The following is a 17,172-nucleotide window of genomic DNA, read 5'->3' as shown; positions in this document are numbered from 1 at the left end:
CGAGAGAGAGAGAGAGATTTCGAAGGCTTCCTTTGCTTTCCTGACAACGAAGAGATAGTTTCGTATGTACTCCGATCTTGCGGACATAATAATATGAATCCTTAAACTACTAAAAAAATATTTGATAAAATAGATCTCTTCTCTAACCCCGAAAAGATCGGGATTAACATTACCGACACGGCAGACCACACGGGTCGTCCGTACCGCTTACTCTGTGGGAGCAATAAATGGTGTTTCGATAACTTTAATAACGTTCAAAATAACCTTCAAAGCCATAGTGAGCGATAAAAATATATGATAATCTGCGCTAACAGAGAGAGAGAGAGAGAGAGAGAGAGAGAGAGAGAGAGAGAGAGAGAGAGAGCCCGCAATCTATGGTGCAAATTAAGTCCTTTAAGCGTTCAACGGCAGATGCTGGTTAGGTATGACCCAGAAAACGAAAGCTTTGAGGGAACCAAAAGTTGAGTTCAACAAACATTAATGATTTCAGCTTAGGCTGAAAATTATAAGACAAAAAAAAAAAAAAAATGCCGATTAAGACGAGAACAATCTCAATCTCTCTCTCTCTCTCTCTCTCTCTCTCTCTCTCTCTCACATCGCCGTGGATGTTCCCTAACACGAATGGCTGACACAAAAAGGGGATTTTATTCGTCAAAGAAGTTTTAACAGGATGTCTGCAGATCATGCAACGTCCCAAGAAAGAAGCTCCGCTAACCCCTTATTTCCATCCGGGCGCAATTCATTTTGGCTCCTGGGCCGGGAGACCGCACGGACGACTTTAGCCTGTCGGACATCCCAAAAGGATAGATATACATTTTTTCCCTTTCCATGAGATGACTGGAAGGAGGCCGTTATAGTGCTTAAATTGCTGGAAATATCACTAGAAATTAGCCATTCCCCAGGAGGCATATAACTACAGGGGAACAACTAGCGTCAGGGCCGAAACGGCCCCTGGAGTCATCATCAGTCCACAGTGGATAAACACAGGTAGATCAAAAGCCAAGAAAATCTCACTTCCGATTAATCGTTTTTTTTTTTTATTTCTCTCTCAGTCGCTTCTCCCGAGACTAAATTTCAAGTTGCAGAATTGATGCGTGGGCGGCTAAGGAACCAGTCAACGTCTCTACGACGACACAACGACTGATAACGCAATAAAGGATGCGTGTTCTTTCACATACGGAACAGAAACTTACGCGAGGGAGGGAGGCTATTTTCCTCTCCTTCATAAAAACAAGCTAATTCAAGACATAAATGACAGTCACTGAACTCCCATCTCTCTCCGTGTTTCATTTTTTTTTTTTTCATTTTAAACCCACTCTCTCTTCTCTTTCTCTCTCTCTCTCTCTCTCTCTCTCTCTCTCTCTCTCTATATATATATATATATATATATATATATATATATATATATAACTCCCATCTCTCTCCGTCTGTTACAGTTTTTCATTTTAAATCTCTCTCTCTCTCTCTCTCTCTCTCTCTCTCTCTCTCTCTCTCTCTCTCTCTCTCTCTCTCTCTCTATATATATATATATATTATATATATATATATATATATATATATATATATATATATATAACGAGAGTACACTGCTGTACCTTATGAAAGCCATCAATCATAACACTTTCTTTTACTTTCCTTCCTACAGTAACTGCCATTCAACACTCCTCATTTAAGAGGGACCTATATGCAAGGCACAAAGGAGTAACGATTACGTGAGAGAGAGAGAGAGAGAGAGAGAGAGAGAGAGAGAGAGCAGCAAAACAGAATGAAATCAAATGAAAGACATAAAAAACCATACACACTGCAGAAAGAAACCCCTAAACAAACGGCCAAACCTCGTCCGCTTGGGCAAAAATAATCGCCATTTCAGGAAAGCCGATGGAAGTGCAAGAAACTTGACGTTCTTGCGATATGACGTCCTCTAGTCCTGGCACGTGTATCACTTCCACACCTCGGAGGGAGGAAGAAGAAAAAAGAAGAGAGGAAAAACCATAAATAGAATGTCTTCGGAGAACGACTACATATTCAAAGGGGACCGTTCACATCCCTTTTGCTGTTTAGGGGAATATTCACCGGGACGAAATTTATTCATAATTGCCAGAACCGACGTGCACAATCTGCTGGTTACATTTTCATGACAGAATGGAAGGAAGTCAAAATGGTGTACATTAGCAATAGCAAATGCTGATGTACCCTTTATACTCTCTTACTCTTCCCCCGCACACAGGGAATACCTTCTCCGTCAACAATACTCGACGAGAAAAATTGCAACGCAACTAACGTTGTTAAAAAAATCGTAACCAGGTCACCAATGACATGTCAAATCAAGAATATACATAATTTCGGGGAGAGAATATCTTTGACGAGAGAGAGAGAGAGAGAGAGAGAGAGAGAGAGAAAGGCAATCAATAAAATTCAATAATTTCGCAGTGTACGAAAACCAGACCACACGTAACTGCAGAGCGTAATCAACACAAGATGAACGGCTGTGGACGGTAGCCGTCCAGAAACCTTCTCTCGAACTAGGAGTGAGATACGGACGAAGAGAAAGGGGGGAAAAGGAATCACTTATCAATCGCAACGGAAAACTGACTCTTACGTCAACGCAGCTTAAAAGCCGTAATGGTCTATCACTGCCCAATTCAAGAGGTTCCTACCTTATCAACGCCCACATGTCAAAAAGAAAGAAGCGATAAGAAAATAAACGTGGAGACTGAATAGTGATTCTATAGGATGTGAACACATAAATCATATAGTAAAATAACAATATATATATATATATATATATATATATATATATATATATATATATATATATATATATATATATGATGTTACATCCCATCACACACGAAGCTACAGAACCGAACTCCCTCACATAGCTCGAAATGGGAATTCACATTCAAGAACACAGGTATTTCACGCGTTCGGCGAAGCCATTTAAAAGCCAAGCTTATCCAAACCAGTTTATTCTAGGCTTCCCGACAGCATTATTAAGAGCATTGCCAGAGACAGTTGATTACCTAGAAGAGCATCAAGGGTACGCTAGTGCAACGGAATATAATGACGGGCGACTGGCACACCTAGGGCGGAGGGAAAAGATCTGTTTATGCGCAATCACACGCGCCTGGTTTTAAAGCAACGCTTAAGATGTGCTTAACCTCCGACCCGGGCAGTTGCATGCGAGCTTGACTCCCATGCTCATTACCCATAGACGTTTGGTGTCGATTCCTTATGTCGCCTTTGAACTCGAGATTCTTCGTTTTCCTCTACGTTCCATAACTCCGAGTAAATGATCTATTATTCATTCAAGAGGCAACTCTGTCATCTTCACTGAGCTGTAGATGTGTTTGTTGGTACCATCATCAGTAGTTGAAGGTCACAGCAACATTTCGGAATACTACCGAATCAAGAAACTGGAGCTCTTAATTCGGATTCTCTCCGGTCCTTTCGAGATAGTAAACAAGATCGAAATTATTCATAAGAATAAATTGCAAATTATCTGGTTACCGACTGAAACATAACACTGTACGAAGAGATAACGATTATACATATATATATATATATATATATATATATATATATATATATATATATATATATAGATATAGATAGATAGATAGATAGATAGATACGATTGCCAACAACCCTGTAAATTCAAAATTCAATAACTATTGAAATACAAAAGAGCATTCTTACTGTAAAAAGTAATGATATTTAACACAGCGGGATACTGAACATAATTCTAAAAGTTACCCACAAAATTTGTTAAAGGGACAGAGACTGTACAGCATAAAATCTCTCAGTGAATATTAAATCTTCGACGCATATAATCCTTTCAGCTGAAGTAAAAGTGTAGCTCCGACTATTAAGAAGAGACAAATTCCGCCAAAAATAATACTAAATTTCAGTGGTATCAATTTGTAGTCTACTGGACGTCACACCAAGACTTTATGAAAAACCTGTGTAAAGTTAAGAATACGTTTCATAACCTTACGAAATGACACATAGATACAAGCAAAAGAGCCGGAAAATATTAATCTTATGCTCCACATTATGTTTTTAGTTACGCTGATGAATTAATTTGTTTTAATCACCTCCTGCTATTTAGTTTTGGTTTTGAAACCGTCTGGCCCACCCAGATCGTTACCATTCCGTCAATCCTGAGAAACTGTTGATGCAATGCTCTTATGACAAGACTTCCTCTTATTCACCTTTGAAATGTAGCTTACTGTTAACATAGACATTTCCTTATCAGATACGCTTTGAGTTTGTAGGGTGAAATTCAAAGGCTGTATCTTGAGAACACTGGTTCAGTTCATAAATTCAAGAGACAATGAATTCATCTTTTAATTGAAAAGGGACACTTTTTATTTGGGTTCTAAATTACAAATTCCAAAACAGCGACTTAGGCCTACTTTCGGAACAGATTTAATTCACCCTCTTCCATCTACATTACAAATTCCAAGACGTTAAATTAAATGTAATGTCACCTACGACTATCTAAACCCAACAATACCTCACCTCCAGCGAAAAATGTGAGTTTCAAGCCAATCAGAAAAACCTTTGCCTCTCCGTTTCATTACTTTATACAGCAGAATGACATTTTCATGTAAATACTAGTTCAGAATTATTATTATTATTATTATTATTATTATTATTATTATTATTATTATTATTATTTTCACAGTCTTGAGAAAACAGCGTTCGGTAGGAAGACACACTGGTTCAAAAATTTTAAGAAATGATGAAAAAGGGGCTTAAAACGGAGGAAACCTATTTCCACCATTCTCAGGAGAAGGATGCGAATTTTTCCATCCACTTCAAAATACAGTCGCAACATAGCTGACAACAAATGAGCAATTCTTTAGCGGCGAGTACATTCACCCATACACAGTGCATCTGCGTCAACGAGGGAAGATTTCGACAGAACCTCACTAAATATCTTATTGTTATGCTGGCGCTGTTGTTGTATCAATAAATCAAGGAGACGTCAATACGACTCCGCCGATGAATTCATCATTTATTGATGCTAAAGGCGGTTTTTAATGGCCGTTATATTTCTTGAATACAAAGGACAACGTAGGAAGCTTTTGCATTTTCGCGAGGGGTAGGAGGATTAGCCAAGCAAATGAATAAATTGTTAACATCCTTTTCCACAATCAATACGTCGCGTATAAAAACCTATTCGCCCACTTCCTTCATTATCAATATTTTCTGTGTCGTTCTTGCTACTCGCAATAATAGAATAACTACTCACGCCTTGGTTACACGTTACTAGTGATAAAACAACATCTCGCCAACTGTTACTCTACCCTACTGTGCTTTTTGGTATCGGAAAGTGAAAAAAGTGTGAGAAATCAAATGCGGAAGGTGTGCTCATAATCTAGACTGTCTATAATGTATTGACGTCGAAATGTCAAATCGAAAGACATTATATGAACGCTCCTACAAACATCATCTCTAATGACAAAAAATTCCAATGCGTCTTCTCAACATGCATTTAACGAAAATCTCGATAAAAACGTACGCGTGAAATACATTCACTAAGAACACAAGTACAAATATATGTTTATGTTTATATATATATATATATATATATATATATATATATATATATATATATATATATATATATATATATATATACACACATACACATATATATTTATATATATAATATATATATCTCTCTCACGATAATAGCGGAAGCACTCATAGCAGCTGTTTAAAACAACGAGTTCTCTGGTCTTAGTCATGCCTGCCGAAAGCAAGCGACGTGTGTCTCGAACAGGCGCTAATCAGGGCTCATTCTAATGCCATTTCCTTTCATATTTATGACTCTTTTCGGAGAGATATCCGGCTGCGAAGACTAAGCGACATTATCATAAGTTTCATGACGCTCCATCATGCTTTGCGGAATGAAAATCTTACCAAGAGCGCCGTTCATTCCTGTTTTAAATACGGATCCTCAATCGAAAGCGGATTGGCTAGGTGTGTGTATGAGAGAGAGAGAGAGAGAGAGAGAGAGAGAGAGAGAGAGAGAGAGAGAGAGAGAGAGAGAGAGAGATGAAAGCAGGCAAAGCATGAAAAAGAATGATTCATGCTTGTATAGAAATTAACATTCTGTTGCTATACCACGGGCGTTCATACGTACGGCAGTTTTGGATTCGAGAGGTAGTCGAATGCAACGTTTCATTCAATAACAAACAAGGCACGTGCGAGCGCGCAAGGCAGCTAGAATCTCGATACCTAACATAAATGTCATCGGACTTTTATCTTCCTCTCCGATACTAGTAGTGTTGAAAAACAAGCTGCGGGATCTAATAGCAGTTTTGAGGAAATCTAAGAGCTGACGTCACGCCTCCACAAAACGCATCAGAAGAGTGACAAGAGGAAAAAGCGATCAGCGAAGAAATGTACTGAACTACGAAAGAAAAACATAACTCTCCTTAACTACTAAAGTGGTTAATCTTGCTAAAAAAAAAAATACATACAACAAAAATACGAAGAGACATCTGGAATGCAAAATATAAAAAGGAAAATTATACCTTTGTGAATAAAATGAAAATGACGTTAAAATGGCCCAACACACAAAATGACAAAATACAAACTTCCGGAAAAAGGAGAGAGAGAGAGAGAGAGAGAGAGAGAGAGAGAGAGAGAGAGAGAGAGAGAGAGAGGTCACTTCCAAATGAAGAAGAATGGAAAGTTTCCGAGAATCGGATGGTCGGGCTTGAATGACGATACGCAGAGACAAGTCCCTGGCAAAGAAAAGTAACAAGAAAAGTCCACGGTTAGAGAGAGAGAGAGAGAGAGAGAGAGAGAGAGAGAGAGAGAGAGAGAGAGGGCGTATTAGTAGTAGAAGCCATACCGGAATGGGGGGAAATAAACTGGGCTGACAATACGCTTTGGAGTCGCCTTCCAAATCAATGAAACAATAATGAATTAGAGGAAGACGTGTGTGTGTGTGTGTGTGTGTGTGTGTGTGTGTTGAGCATTGCGTTTGTTGCACGCAATAAGATGACACATCTTTTTCTTCCTTTTTCTGGCGGAAAGGGTGAAGTGACGTGATGCAAAATAAAGGAGTTGCATTGAAGAGAAAAGGATGAGTGTTTTTATTTTTCACGCTAACAAAACCGCCTCCCGACTAACCCCACAATTCTCCTGATATCTTGAGGAACTAAAGACGAACGCTGGTTGGAAGATTGGAAGAGGTACATAGATCCATCTGCGTTCAATTGTTAGTTCTTTCTTGACTGAGAAAATTCGTAAACATGTAGAATCCTTCTATATATATATATATATATATATATATATATATATATATATATATATATATATATATATATATTGAGTGCGTGCGCGAACTGAAAAATTTGGGTAAAGATGTCAACACGTAACATGGCGTTCCGAATGCAAAATGCAAAACAACGTTTTTCTTTCCAGACGAGACGAATCATCTGTGATCTGGACCTAACACGCGAAAATACGTACTTATTAAAGGACAAGAAATTGACAATAGAAAATCTGTGGAATGATATTAGAATGAACTTTTGAGAGTCCACTGAAAAAGGAATCCAGCAACACCAACACGATTCCAAGGGCAAAACAAGCTACATTAAGAACTCACCATTCGAGAAATAAATGATAACGAAACCTGAGACAAAATCGAAACGAAATCGCATCGCCAAAAAAAACGCACACATACAAAGCTAAGTTGAAAAGCTAAAAGCTTTAGCTAGAAGCTCATGGAAAAATCAAGCTAAAGCTCATGAAAAAATCAGTGTCTAAAACAACAACAGCAAAAAAAATCATCACACAAGAGAAAAATAATTGCTAAAGAAAATAGAAAAAGGGGGTCGGTGCCCCCGACAAAGCAACACCAGAACCCACCGACTTTAGACTTTATAACCGCTGTAAAAATGCTTTACAGAGGGTGGCTGCGTTGCATGCTAAAGGTGCAGTTTCTACTTCTAACTTCCTTACTCTTATCCTCTTATATATATATATATATATATATATATATATATATATATATATATATATATATATATATATATATATATATATATATATATATATATATATATATATATATATATATATATATATATATATATATATATAATAAATATATATATATATATATATATATATATATATATATATATATATATATATATATATATATATATATATATATATATATATATATATATTATACACAAGTGCGTATAACACCCATGCCAAAATGCCTCCGTGTGTGCACGCAGGTTTGGGAAACTGTCTAAATTTTCCCTGGTGCCTGATACTTAACAGATAACTTTAATCATTTCCCCGTGGACTACTGCTACACGGCACTCATCAGGTTTCTATATCATCAAAAAACTCATCTCATACAACTGTTACTCAGAAAAAAAACTGTCTGGAGAGGCAGGATAAATATCAATTTAGCATTCATATTGTAAATTTCAGTGATCTCCTTTCCTGATTTCCAAAAACTCACGTACGTGTGTGTATATATATATACATATATATATATATGCGTGTCAGTAATTACACAAAAAGCTTTTATTTTTAGCATTAATCATCTTCCCTTAACCTCTCTTGTCTTTTCGTCTATAGCCTACATTCCATGAGGGTAAATGAAATAGCGTCTCTGCCTCTGCTGATATTCCCGGCTTTAACATTGCAAAAACACCAGGAGCATTATATATTATATATATATATATATATATATATATATGTGTATGTGTGTATATATATATATATATATATATATATATATATATATATATATTATATATATATATATATATATATATATATATATATATATATATATATATATATATATACACATATACTGTAAGCGATTCGCGGACGAACACACTCTCGAGACCTTGAGTACCCCCTTCGGACAATAACATCGATGACGTATCTAAATTTTATTTTATTGTAAGTTATCAGGAAAAGGTTCAGGTTCGATTCTTACAAGGAAGAAAAGTGAACGAAGTCGAACTAAAGGGTTTCTTCGCCAAAAAACTGATATATAAAGAAAAAGAGAAAAAGCCTTTGTCGGTTAAACACAAATGTGTAAAAATGTCTCCTCGAACATCGATTTCGCTCCTCAATACGTCAGTCTGTTCTTACAAGAGTAGGAAAAGCCAGAAAAATGCTTAAACCTGATTCCATACTGTTCGACTTTTAATTTGTATCACTAAATCATTTTCCTCAGATTCAATTCACTTTTGGAGGAAAAAAAACAAAACTGAACACGAGGCAAAGCACTGCTTTTCAATAATAACTATGGAATTTTAGTCATGAATTCAAACTATTAATATCAAGTAATACCAAATTATACTGGTAACACCGAACGCGAACGATACACCTACTGGGAAATAGCGCCTGTATAGGCTATGTGATTATATATTCAATTCGTTTTTGTGACGAATTTTATGCATCTACAGAGACTTATGAGAAATAGATAATGACTGGTGCGTATCAATATATCTTCCACTTTAAATTTATATCATCTTTCATATATCAGAAGTGGTACATAGGCCAGTCCACGTGCCGGCAGGGAATGAGGCATAAAAAGAAAAAGATTCTTATATTTCTCTGGAATCACTTACAGAAAGACTAGTCAGATGTCAAAACGGCTTCGGAAATTAACTTTAGCAACAGCAAGAGCGACCGCTACTAAGCAAAAACATATATACAGTATGTGAAAGAGAGAGAGAGAGAGAGAGAGAGAGAGAGAGAGAGAGAGAGAGAGAGAGAGAGAGAGAGAGAGATGACTGAATACGGCTGAAGGCAAAATTTCAACACCACGTACCGTCGGAGACAAAATCATTCATTTCTTTTTCGGTATCACGTCACCATCATCTCCATCTTCATCATTCTCTCTCTTTCCTTTTTTTTCTACCTATACGCTCTTTCGTAAGAACAAGAAACTATACGCCCACGTAAAATCTAAATTGCCTTAGAAGATTATGTGCCCCTCCGCTAGCAACTTTTGACATAAAGACTGCAAGTTGGACATCCACGACCACTGCCTGCCTCCCAAGGAGTAGGTTTTCAGGATGAAGATACACGCAGATAAATAAACGCAAAAGCTCCCTCAATTTTACGTTTCCTTCCAATGACGTTAAGCAATTCTTCAAAAATTTGGCAAGGGATTATTTCCCAAACACTGAAGAAATTATTTCCTTAGTCCGGGTTCATCGAACAGTATCTGTAAGCGATTTTAAAATGTCAAATATACAAACACACACACGCATTTATATATATATATATATATATATATATATATATATATATATATATATATATATATATATATATATATATATATATATATATATATATATATATAATATACACACACTCACATTATTTATGAACATAACTAGCGCACACAGATAGCTAAATATAAATCTGACAGACTTCCAAATTTACCAGAACCGACATTCGCCTCTTGTCAGTTACGAGACTTTTCAAGTGCAAAAATTAATTCCTATTTTCTACTTAAACAAGAAATCGAATTACCACGGAACAACAGTATTTGCCTGGTCACTTGCAGGAAAGACAAGTGTACAGTACTGCATGCAAAAGAGAGGTTCTCGACGTGCTACTGGTGATTTTGTGTGGGTGCACGAAATAGTTAACTCTCTGGAAGCTTTATGACTGAGCAACTGAAGGATGTGAGTGGTAGTGTCTGTTTTCATTACATTTAAATTTTTTTTTTTTTTGCGCTTTTTCCAAAAAAATGACTGGAGTATGAGTAAGTGTTTTGGGCTAAGTGAGTACATTGAAACAGGACACTTCTCAATCATTTTCACCATACCAATTCGTTGGGTTTATGATGCTGATTTTCACACTGCAGTACCTACTCTGTACTTGCATGCGTATACAAAGAGGGTTAAAGATAAACTATCTACATAATGCAAAAATTCATGCAAACGTAAAATTTATCATAACTACAAAAAATCACATGCAATAACAAAACGGAAAATATAACACACGCCAGAGAAAGGGAGGGACGACATAACCACATATGTGGAAGAAGAGTGTTATCAGCCCGCTGAACATAAATTAAATAGCAAGGGTACGGTGACTACAACACCAGTTACATCTGTTACACTCAACTTGCAGTATCACGCAGTTTAGAAATACTACACATTTGTTACAGAGCCGTCACCAACTCGACTACAGAGCCAGCCTAATCTGCGTATGCGTCTGTACTGAGATCCATAGGCTATTTGCGTGCATGAATGTAACGAGTGACTCACGCCAAAAATTATAATATGTAAAAACATATTTGTTTTTCGAGCTGACCATAAATCTTAAGTCGGTGAGAGGCCATAAATCACAAAGTGTAATCTACTACTTTCCTCTTAAACCCCTGTATCTGGATTCAAAAGGAATTTACGACTTTGGAACGCACGTTAATAACATATAACATATCATCCCAAATAATGTCGCGTATTTCAGATTCACAAGAAATATTTATCGGAAATTAATGGTATTACTGAAATCATTAAAACAACGAAAATAATAATTTAGTTGCACTGTTACGTTGGACTCCCATACGATATCCGATTTATGTGCAATAAAATTTCAGCAAATAAGAACAAATAAGATTTTTTTTTTTCTATTATTTCCCAGTTACATATAACCATCGAACATTTTCCAAATGAAATTCTGTTATTTACTTTCCTCAAGATTAACCACGTCAAACAACAATTAGCGTATATATATAAAAATGCAAAATACCCTATATATAATATTATATATATATATATATATATATATATATATATATATATATATATATATATAATAAACACAAGATGGGCTGGAAGACAATAAATGATCGTATGCGTCAACTAACACATTATTTTCAAGAGCACTTTTCCTGGAAAGAAATTTTATCAAGTTCATAAAACCATTCAAGAATTCACATCTCTGATTAGCTGGTTTTACAATTAACGGTGAAAATTCCAAAGCTAAAAGAACACCGTCATTTCAGTAAGTCATCCGCAGACGAAGGCATGGCACAGAAAAACCACTTCTTAAGCATTCAGGGCAGCTCGGAATTACACACATATCCAAATCGTAATTTTAAAGGTAACGAAACGGGAATACACATAATATTACCGACAAAAATCCAAGGTACAAAAATGTAGCAGAGCCTTTCATAGCATTCATTTTTATATTATTCTAATGTTTAATATTATTCCGAATTGGCGGTGGAAATCAAGCATCGAATCTCCGCCCAATGTTTTCACGATTAAATAAAATGTTTTTTTCTTCTCAAAATAAAATATACAAAAACGGCGACAATATTTTTCTTCAAGCACGGGAAAATCAGCACCAAAAAAACACAAAAAAAAAATAATTCATGACAACTTGAAAGCGCTGTTGTGTATCGCAACTAATGATTTCAAGAGAGGCGAGTTTAAAAAAAAAAAAAATCAGCTAATGAAATAAATGCATGTTTTTCCTGAACAACTTTTCCATTACATAAAATGAAACAGCCAAGGGGAAAATACTCATTTTGTAGTCTGCAGTAAGCTTTAGTCCATTAGCTAATTAGTAAGTGGACCCTCTCTCCTCCTTTCTCTCTCTCGCCGGCTAAGAGGAATTGTGGGGGAAAAAAATCACTAAGTCCACAAACTACGATCGCAAGGCGACAAGCGAAGTTTCTAACAGAAAATAACAAAAAAAAAAAAAAATGTCAAGGAAACGCTCTCACTCGCTTGATTCTTAACATTGACAGCAATTCCTATCGGCGGGCTATCGGCCACAATCGGGGTTTCTGCAGGAAGTTCCGGAGAGGGCTACCAGTGAGTCCGGTTCACCCCCACCGCAGGTTTCCGGCACAAGATAGAGAGGGTGAGAGAAAACAAGGAGTGTGAGGGAGCAAGGAAGAGAGAATGAGAGGGAGTGAGAGAAGAAAAACAAAATGTGCGTTAAGTGTTCCGTATACTCCGTGTCAACAAGTTCGTTTACATTGTGAAATCAGTAAATATGTGATGGCTGAAACTCGCGAAAGAAACTGGGTGTTTTTCATTTTATCAGCGTCACCACGTTCCAGTTTATGATGTCATTTTATTTTGAGGGATTCGACCAAACTTTGTCACTTGAAGCAGGTTACTTCGTGCTTTTTTTTTTTTTTATTTACTTTTTTATTATTTTTGCACTCGTTTCTTCCTCAAGGCTAAATCACGAAGCACTGCTCACAACACGGAAAGAACATTATTTTGACCAAACACGAGACGGTTACCCTTGTTTACAAACATAGAATTTAAAAATCTATTCACTGCGATTTATTTTCATCTTGGTCATTCAATACCAAAGACGCCAAAAAAAAAAAAAAAAAAAAAGACACCTAAGTTCAAATATTCCTAAAAGGATAATTTAACAACAAGCAGATTCCATTGCATGTAATCCATACTGAATATCATGTTTTCCTATAGTACGCTCGACACAAGATATTCACTCCATCACATTATCTCACCAATATTTTTTAAGCCTCACATCACAAGGGGTATTGTTATGTACAAAGCTGTTTTTGAGGACCTTATACCGGCGGGGCTGAGGCAAGTGATTAATGAGAGAGAGAGAGAGAGAGAGAGAGAGAGAGAGAGAGAGAGAGAGAGAGAGAGAGAGAGAGACTTCAGCTACGATCCTGTCAGAGTAAAACTACGGACACAAAGCGTTAAGGATTCTACAATGGAACACAAAGTTGGCGTCCGAGTGAAGAGTCAGCGAGAAAAATTTAGGAAGTCGACCAAACGCTTGGTGTCACATCACGATTTAGCTATCAGTGCCATTTTCTTACCTGAGGTCCACATCGTGCAGGGCCAGGCAGTGCCACATAATCGTGCTGCCACTGGCCTGGGCACGTGAGGTGCACGCCCCCCTCTTCCTGTGTATGGTGGCGTGTAATGTAGTGATGATGATGATGTAGGGGTATGTGGGCGGTCGTGTCGCCACCGTGCCCTGACGTCGTGCTGCCACAAGGAGGGGGCTACGTGGTGCACGTGCAGGTGGTGCCGTAGCTGCTGTCGTGCCCTTCTTCACTAACACCATGTGCCACCAAAACACACACCACAGAGAGCGAGAGAGCGAGAGAGGGGGAGAGAGAGAGAGAGAGAGTGAGAGAGAGAGAGAGCGGCCACAACAACCACTCCTCCTCCTCCACATACACAACTACTATCACTAGCGTGGCACCTCCGCGACCGCCACCCACCGTCTGCACATCCTAATGACGACGCCTCGGCGAGAATTAGTAGGTAAATGTGGCGGCGAGTATGCGCGGGCTGGCCCACCACCACCGCCACCTCCCCGCGGGGGGGGCGCCCATATGGAAATGAGAAGCGCAGGGGGGAAGCGCGCCCCGCGACAATACACTGAGTGCTCCTCCGGCAACACTGTAAACTGAGGCAGTGACAACACTACTACTACTACAACAACTACTACTTGCAGCCCTTGCTGTCAACTCGCCGTCAAAAACTATCCTTTGGCTCACGATCCACTCGAGACCAGAGAAGGGAGGAGAGAATGTATTCCTTAATATCGTGCTTGTTCCTTATTCCAATCTCTCCTTGGATTTCCTTCTCTTTTTCCGTGATAGTTCCTCGCACCGCCGTTTCGCAAAAAGCCCTCGTTTATTCCTTCACACTGGCCGCTCTTTAACGTCTCTACTCTACAAGGGTCCACGGCACGTTCCTCTGCGGCGGACCAGCACGGACTGTCATGCAGCCGCTTTGAGTATCTGCGGCGGACTGGAGGCGGCTGCCCCGTTCCGACCCCGCTGCTAATTACCACCGCGCCGACCAATAAACGACCGCCGCCCACCCCTGGCTCCGCCCTCAGTACCGCCCAGCCACGCCCCCTTCCACGGTATGCAAACGAGGCTCTTAGCGGGCGGCGACCATCACATCGTCACCACCGCTGCCACTGTCGCCCAGAAGCTGCGGCTGCCACCAATACTACCGAAGGGAAAGAGGGATGCAGGAGACCTCCCAGATCCCACCAGCACCTCGCACACGCACACACACACACCGCTTTACGGCATCATAAATTCTGACTCCTCCAGGGGCAACAGGCGCCACCATCAAACCTCGCTACACGTCCCCACCCACACCTTCTGCATCACCTCCTTCAGCCACTGCCAAACCAACTTCCACACACCTCGTATCAAGAGGCATCATTTTCCAGCCGTCCCCGTCACCTTCTCGCTCGTTTTACCCCTCACCTCGACTCCCGGCAATATTTCTTGTGACGAACATTCCTTCAGAGAAAGACTGTGCGTGTGTGTGAGAGAGAGAGAGAGAGAGAGAGAGAGAGAGAGAGAGAGAGAGAGAGAGAGAGATAGTAAGTGGGAGGGTGACACTGGTGATACGAGAGAGAGAGAGAGAGAGAGAGAGAGAGAGAGAGAGAGAGAGAGAGAGAGAGAGAGAGAGAGAGCTCGAACAAGTGGCGTTTTTCCTTGTACAAACAGATTTTCTACAGAGCTGCTCAACGTTTCTTTGCTTTTCGTTCCTTTACTTTTGTTTGCTCCATTCAAAGTGAAACCTGTGTTGACAAACCAAGACACCACGAGCATTATGTAAGTACATTAAAAATATTCGTAGTGTAATCTTCGTCTAAGGCTAATAATTCCATTAAAATTTTGAATTGTGAAAATTAAATTTCGCTGGAAAAAAAAATTTCAGTTTAATAAATTACTCGGTAAATATATCAGTTTTATTTCCCGATGTTATTGTAGTGCATTGGAAGTGGCTTATAGGAACATCGACCTATGATCAGAGATGCGATATATATACTGTGTATATATATATATATATATATATATATATATATATATATATATATATATATATATATATATATGTTTATGTATATATATATGTGTATATATTAATATATTATATATTCATACATATATATATTTATTATATTCATATATATATATATATATATATATATATATATATATATATATATATATATATATATACACAAATTATCATTATAGTACGATAATCATTTGATGGACAATAAGATACTGAATAGCAAAATGAATACATCTTAACCCACTCAAGCGAAATAAGAGATTTTAAGATAACACTTCATAATGACAAAGAATCGATTACAGGAATATTTATATAACATAATATACATATATTATATACATATATATATATATATATATATATATATATATATATATATATATATATATATTATATATATATATACATATACATATACATATACATATATGCCAATAATTACCATTGAATAAAGAAGTTCTATAAAACAGAGACTATTAATTAGCTTAATAAGTGACCTTATTTAATAACTTCAGCGGTAGCAGCGAAAAATTCACGGGGACATTTCGTGTAATTGTATAGCCGATCTTTAACATGTGTTTTTAACAAAGCTTTAATTAATAATAATACTAATAGTAATAACCTTGGAAAAAAAACTTTGTAACCATAATTTTAAGGAACTAGAAGCTTTAGCTATACAGGGATTATAAAGCAACATTTTAATACCAAATTAACCAACTTAGATTTTAACTACTAACAGTCCTATAGATACTATTTCAAAGCGGTTGACTATTGTGCCTCGCGATTTATGGCATGCATTTGCATGTAAGGCAAGGAAAAAGATTAAGAGTAAAACAAATCAAATGAGATTTTTGTTTGCATACTCGACCTACAAATGAAACAAACGGGAAATAGAAGAGAACGATAACGGAAATAATACAAATAGTTCATTATATTATTGTTGTTTAATTATTATTATCGTTATTTAAATATAACTGATATAATGTCCAGAAGTAAAATATCGGGTAGAATTATTATTATATTATTAACGTCAAACTTCTATGATAATTTATGGAGAACAAATTTTGGAACTCTGTACATTTTGAATGATAGACTTTTAAACAGAAAAAAAAGGTTTCGAATCCTCCCTAATTCGATATACATATATACATTTATATATACACATATAGAAAGAAAGATAGGTAGATAGATACATATATGTTTATGTGTGTGCATTAAAAGTGACTCGTAGAATTTGTACATATGGAAACGCAGACTGTTTATGCTTTTCACATGTGTACACACAAACATACATTTATAT

At 37.3% G+C, this 17,172-nt stretch overlaps 1 protein-coding gene across 6 annotated transcripts in view; it reads right to left on the bottom strand.

Moving 5' to 3' along the window:
• zfh2 (Zn finger homeodomain 2) overlaps positions 1 to 17,172 on the bottom strand; it is a 250,655-nt gene that overhangs the window by 34,378 nt on the left and 199,105 nt on the right. For 5 of the 6 annotated variants that reach the window (XM_067121803.1, XM_067121805.1, XM_067121807.1 and 2 more), the window contains exon 1: positions 13,853 to 14,795. The exons of the other annotated variant lie outside the window; for it this stretch is intronic. The gene's annotated coding sequence lies outside the window, so the exon portion shown is untranslated. Of the gene's footprint in view, positions 1 to 13,852; positions 14,796 to 17,172 lie in introns of those variants that run through there. 6 annotated transcript variants of the gene reach the window in all.

Source organism: Macrobrachium rosenbergii, chromosome 20 (assembly GCF_040412425.1).
Source record: "Macrobrachium rosenbergii isolate ZJJX-2024 chromosome 20, ASM4041242v1, whole genome shotgun sequence".
In the NCBI taxonomy this organism is placed as follows: domain Eukaryota; kingdom Metazoa; phylum Arthropoda; class Malacostraca; order Decapoda; family Palaemonidae; genus Macrobrachium; species Macrobrachium rosenbergii.
This window is presented reverse-complemented; position numbering and strand designations above follow the sequence as displayed.